At 37.1% G+C, this 6,661-nt stretch overlaps 1 pseudogene; it reads left to right on the top strand.

Annotated features, from left to right (window-relative positions):
* Positions 1-207: 207 nt before the first annotated feature.
* LOC118838832 lies at positions 208-1,307 on the top strand (annotated as a pseudogene).
* The last annotated feature ends 5,354 nt before the right edge of the window (positions 1,308-6,661 follow it).

Genomic DNA, 6,661 nt, shown 5'->3' with positions numbered 1-6,661 from the left:
AAAAAATGGGGGAATGGGAAAGGTGATTGTAGTGGTATTTTTCTTGTCATATTTTTCTTTAAAAAAAAAAAAAGACTTAAGGTTTTCCTCCCACTGCCTGGCGGAGCTTATTCACATTCACTAACTAGAGTCTATGAATCCTCTACTCCGGGGACCATCCTCATGTTCCCCATCCCAGCCTTTTCCCTTTTGAAAACACTAAGAATAATGTCCTTACATCAGGTTTTACTAAAGCCGATCACCTGCCATGCTTGAAAGAGAGAGCATACTCAGATTGCCCTTACCCATAATAATCATGAAGTCCACATTTACAAGAAGAATGGGAACCAATGGGTGAAAGCCTATGAACTGAAGAAACACAATGGACACAATTGCCTGGGCTCCCAAGAGCGATCAAACTGTAATTTGTGGTGCAAACCATAATGCCTATGTCTGGAGCAAGAAAGATGGCTTCTGGAAACTAACCCTGGTGATCCTGAGAATTAACCGTGCAGCCCTCTTTGTGAAATGGTCTCTACCTGGAGAAAAAATTTGCCATAGGTAGTGGGGCTCGACTGATTTCCATGTGCTACTTTGAGTGGGAAAATGACTGGTGGGTAAGCAAACATAAAAAAGCCAATTCATTCTACTATCCTTAGTGTGGACTGGCACCCCAACAATGTTTTGCTGGCTGCTGGATCTTGTGACTTCAAATGCAGAGTTTTTTCTGCCTACATTAAAGAAGTTGATGAAAAGTCAGCTAGTACTCCATGGGCTGCCAAGATGCCTTTTGGTCAACTGATGTCAGAGTTTGGTGGTACAGGAAGTGGTGGTTGGGTCCATGGAGTTAGTTTTTCTGCCAGTGGGAACCATCTCACTTCAGTCAGCCATGATAGTACTGTATCAGTTGCCAATGCCTCCAAAAACATGATTGTTTCACAGCCGAAAACAGAATTCTTCCCACTCCTAAGTGTGTTGTTTGTCTCTGAGAACAGCATGGTGGCTGCTGTCCATGACTGCTGTCCAGTGCTTTTTAATTATGATAATAGTAGTTCCTTGGCCTTCATCTCCAAATTAGACATTCCAAAACAGAGCATCCACCACAATATCTCTGTGGAATGCTTCCACAACGTGGACAAGACGGCCATGACTGAGAATCACAACACTGCTCTAGACATGCTACACCAAAACAGTATCACGCAAGTATCTATTTATGAAGTAGACAAGCAAGACTGCCCAAATTTTGCGCCACTGGCATTGATGGTGTAATGACTATTTGGGATTTGAAGACATTAGAGCCTTCAATCCAGGGGATAAGAATCATGTGAAGCTGTATTTCCATTCTCTAGCATGACAGACACTTGACAGAATGCAGCTCCTGCATTTGCATGAAGACAGGAAAGATCCTACCACAAGTCAAAACTAAGAAAATGTCCCATGCAGATGTTTTGTTTTTGTTTTTTTGAACACAATTGGTGAATGTATTGGTTTAACAATGTCAGCAGCAATGTCTTTTAGATCGGTTATTTCATTCCATTCTTGACCAAAGTTGCTCTTTAAGTAGTTTATCATGGAAAGTTGTCACACTACATTAAAGGAGGATTTTGTGTAAATTGCTAGAAATTATTTTTTAAATACAGGAAGCAAATAAAAAGACTTACATATTAATTTAGATATATTGAAAATGTAAATAGAGGTAAATCAATAAGCTTTAGAACCTAAGGAGCAAAAGGAACAATGAGATAAAATCAAGGTGACAGTAGTTGAAAGAAGTGGAATGATATTTTAATAAAAAGTTTTACTGCTATATCAGTAAATCAGTATTGTAGGCATATGGGTCAAAATCGAAGGTATGTCTCTTGTGTGGGTAAAGGATAGATTAGGATAAATCATAACCGGCCAGAATTTAAGAGTAAAGGCAAACAAGAGACCTTCATCTCCTCTCATGCCAGCATTAAGAATGGCTAAAGAGCAACAATAGAACATGGTAGGGAAACGAAAACAATGGAGGGAGGAGTGAGACTTTGTTAATAGCCTGCAGAGAGAGAAATACTTGACAGCATTGTGAAGGGAACCCACATAGGTGGAAGGGGAGAGACAAGCATCTTACTGGGAGATTTGGATAATTTTGGTCATTAGCTTCTATTAGATAGGGTCAAGCACTTTAGTAATACCTCCATTACTGGTAGGGGTAGCCATGACTCTGAAATGGCAAGATCTGGGGAAGGTTGAATAGAAAGTCACAAGTTCAAAGGGAGGGTAGAAGATATTAAAAGGGATAAGCAATTAGAGAAAAGGTAAAGAACAGAACTTGGTGCCCCATATTTGATCATACAATAATTCCAACTATGCTACCTTCATCAAAAATTAACCTTCCTGAGAATAGAATATAGGCAGAGAACCAGGAGTGCATGAACTTGCCTTTAAATATACACATACATTTATAGGCATCTACACGTATATATGTGTGTATAACTGTTTTCCGTATATTGGTTTTCTTTGTAGCACTATTTATTTTAAGCATTTTAGGCAATGTTCTTCAATTCAATATTCTATAATTTAATATGCTTCAAGTTTCTGTCAAAAGGACACATAACACAAAAAGATTATGATCTGCTAGTCTAGAGATCTTTCTTATGTACAAGAAGAAAGGAATAAGGAAGAGGGTGAATTGAAAATAACACTTCTTGGAAAGAACATTAGAAAATAAAATAGCCAATAAAAATTGATGGGAAGGGGAAAAGGTAGGATCAGGGTTTATACTATGTTATTATTCTCCAGCTGAGAAATAAAAGGGCAAAATAAAGAGGGGAGAAGAAACCCAGATACAGAAAGACAGAGACAGAGAGAAGAGCAAATAAAGTAAACTCTTGGAATTGGGCAGGGTAATGGAAGAAAGGGATAGTGTGGGGAGGGGTGACTCTTTAGGCTTAGTCTACTGAAAGCAAAACAAAAAGTAAGGACTATTAACATGAAAGATTTGTGTGTGTGTGTGTATACTCTGGAGAAACAAAGAAAAGTAAAAAATACAGCCTCTGGCCTTCAAGGATATAAGGACATAATGGAGGACTCAACAAGCCAACAATCATGTACAAGCCAAACAGAGCCAAGATAGAGGGAAGATAATCTCTGAGGAAAGTCACAAAGTCTGTCAGGAATGATGCCTAGATGAGGAGCCCAGGTACCTGGGCTTGGTTCCCACTCTTCTACTGATTCACTGTGTGCCCTTCTGCAAATCCCTCCCCAACTATGGACCTCAATGCCCTCATTCATAATCATTTGGAGTCATTGAAATCCTTCCTCTGTCAACTAATATTCATGTTATCTTGGGGTGTTCAAGGAGGACTAATACCTCTGGTATGAGGACTTGCTGAGCCCTTTCAAAGCTGCTCATCCACTTTAGGTGTCCACTTAACTGAGCTCTCTCCTGTGGCTCCAGGAAGCTGTGGCATGCACAGTGGCCACAACCAGGTAAACTGTCTCAGCAAATGGACTAACCAGTTTGAGGGTATCTGACAACCCTCAAACTCTTCACTGAGTTAGGGTGATGTCTACCCCAAGCACATAAAGACTTCCCCCTGTGGAACTGGCAGATAAGGACAACTGTTCCAATGGCAATGGAGGGTAAAGCAAGCATTGTGGAGTGCTTACAGTTTGGTCAGACATCAAAGACTCCAAGGTCACCCACTGCATATGGGGCCATTGTCATTCATCTTGAATTTTGGCCTGCCACCATACTTCAGTGATTCTGGAAAAGAGAATGAGGCTAACGACTTTGCGCAGCTCTACTTCATTTAAATCCAATTCACGCACAAGATATCACCTCATGATGTCATTGGTCCTTTTAGGAAAAGGACAATGACATATACATTTACATATATGTATACATATATACATGCATACTCATATACACAGACACACACATATCTGCATATACATACATACAGAAACCTGTACATAGACAAATGTATCATGTGTATATATTTTACAGATATTGTTTTGGAAGAAAAGACAAAGTGTAATGAAACATTAGAACAGTAGATGTAAATACATAAAATCCCCTAATAAAATTAAGTATAGTAGAGGAATACACTTTGAAGAGCCAATTTGTGCATACCACAATCATATTGAAAACATAAAACATAAAAGAGGGCATAGAACAAAATCTATTTTATTTTGGGTGACTAATAAGAAACAGAACTTGCAGTTGTGATCTTAGATACTAAAGCAAAAACAATACTTGAAAATATAAAGTGGGAGAAAGTAGAAATTATATTATGCTCATAGACACATAGACAATAAAAAACTACCAAATGGCAATAAGAAAAATAATAGAACTATATGGTATTATGACAAAGTTCAAAAAAGAAGTTAGGTAAATTGTAAAATGTTTATGAAAGTAGTATAATTTCAATTTTCCTTGCACAGAGCTGGAAAAACGCAACAGAATCAGGAATAAAGAAAATAGAAAGCTAAACAAATATTTTAAAAATTAGAATTTATTGACCTATAGATATTTGTAAATATTAAAGAATATATACATATGTACATATATAGTAATCAAAATATATATATATCAATATTCTACAGTACCTTTCAACTAATTTATCATACTTTAAGGCTGCTAGGAGGTGCAGTGGATAGAGTGTTAGGCCCGGAAAGACTTATCTTCCTAAATTCAAATCTGGCCTCCAAAAATTACTAGCTCTGTGACCCTGGATAAGTCACTTACCCCTATTTGGCTCAGTTTCCTCATCTCTAAAATGGGCTGGAGAAGAAAGTGGCAAACCACTCCAGTATATTTGCCAATAAAACACCAAATGGGGCATGATGAGTTGGACATAACTGAAAATAACTGATGAGAGAAATCTTATTTTCAGAATTCCCATGTCAAGATCACCCCCTCTCTTTTCTTTTAACTCCTCTATTTTTTATTAGGAAACACCCTGTTTTCCAGAGCTAAGGCCCAGAAAGAAAGTTGTGCCCTGAGTGTAGTATAACAACAATCCTTTGCACTCACCCTCTGGATGAATACTGATGCAACTAAATCACAGGATTCCTGAACTTCAGCAAGCACCAACAGGCCCAGACATGAAGCTGTAAATGGCTGCTGTGAATGGACCTTGTCTCACTGTGGCTGTTATGCCTCATCACTGGTGCAAAACTACATTGTTTGATTCTTTGTCTAGCCACAAATATATAAATCAAGATTTAGCCCCACTATCTTGGGTCTGCTACTAGAGTAGGCCTTAACACATGTCTAATTTCCCACAACAACGGAATTTGCTTATAACCTGTGTAAGCCATTTTGGTAGTTTTGGACTCAACAGCAGTCACAAAACCTCTGTGACTCTTTGGTGATTTGTTAGCCGAGTTGACGTTATTCATAACAAATGATTTGGGGAGATCCAGAGTTCTCCTTTTTCTAAAGTCCTCATTTCAAGGCTCAGGCTTGGGTAAAGGATATAAATCCTTTGGATAAATTTCACCAAGGCTGGGGGTGATTTGGAAGTAAATGACATGATCAAAGTTACATCCCTCAGCCCCCATTAGAATAGGTCCACTTCTCGTTGTAAAATTCATTCTCTCTCATTAATTGTTAACCAGATTTGATTGTCACCCTCAAGAACTCCCACTCTATCAAGGGCATATAAACTGTGAGCCCACCACTGTGATTCATCTTTGGCATTTGAAAGTATCACTGACCCATTTTTGGTAATGTGCTAGCATTATTAATAAAATTATTAATAACCCAGAATTTATGTTTCTCAAAATTTTAAAATATCACACTGAACAACAGCAAAACATAGAATAATCATTAACAAATGAAAAAACAATGAAATAATAAAATAAACACTCTCTCTATATATGTACATAATGTATGCATATATAGACATACATAATAAATAATATATACATATAATACATAATATAAATCACATGACAGTATAAATATTGAACACATAAAATGTAAGAAAATATGTAGGAATAAACAAGGGAGATAAAAAGTATACAAAGAGACCTATAGACAAATATTCTAATAAATACTGGTACCAAATTTTTAATGAAATCCTTTCAAGGAAACTACAATAGACATAGGAAATAATCTACAATTACCAAATTGTATTCATATCAGTAATGAATGATAATTGAACATTAAAAGAACAATTAGCATAATTAGTCATATAAACAACAGCCTTCACTCGACCCCCCTGCAATCATGTAAAACATTTCCATATTAGTCATTTTGTGCAAGAAGACTGGAACAAATAAAAGAAAGAAAGAAAGTGAATAGTAAAAATTTGCGTTCAGACATCCATTCTGCTTCTGGAGGCAGGCAGCATTTTTCATCATGAGTCCTTTGGGATTTTCTTAAATCATTGTATTGCTGAGAGAAGTTGTCATTCACAATTCTTCATTGTACAGTGTTGTTGTCAATGTGTACAATGTTTTCCTGGTTCTGTTCACTTCACTCGGTATCAGTTCATGTAAGTCTTTCCAGGTTATTCTGAAATCATCCTTCTTGTCATTTCTTATAGCACAATAATATCCCATGACAATCATATATGACAATTTGTTCAGCCATTCCTCAATTGATGGGCATGATGTCGATTTCCAATTGTTACCCACCACAAAAAGAGCTGCTATAAATATTTTTGCACAAGTAGGTTCTTTTCCCTTT

Source organism: Trichosurus vulpecula, chromosome 1, assembly GCF_011100635.1.
Source record: "Trichosurus vulpecula isolate mTriVul1 chromosome 1, mTriVul1.pri, whole genome shotgun sequence".
NCBI lineage: Eukaryota > Metazoa > Chordata > Mammalia > Diprotodontia > Phalangeridae > Trichosurus > Trichosurus vulpecula.
This window is presented reverse-complemented; position numbering and strand designations above follow the sequence as displayed.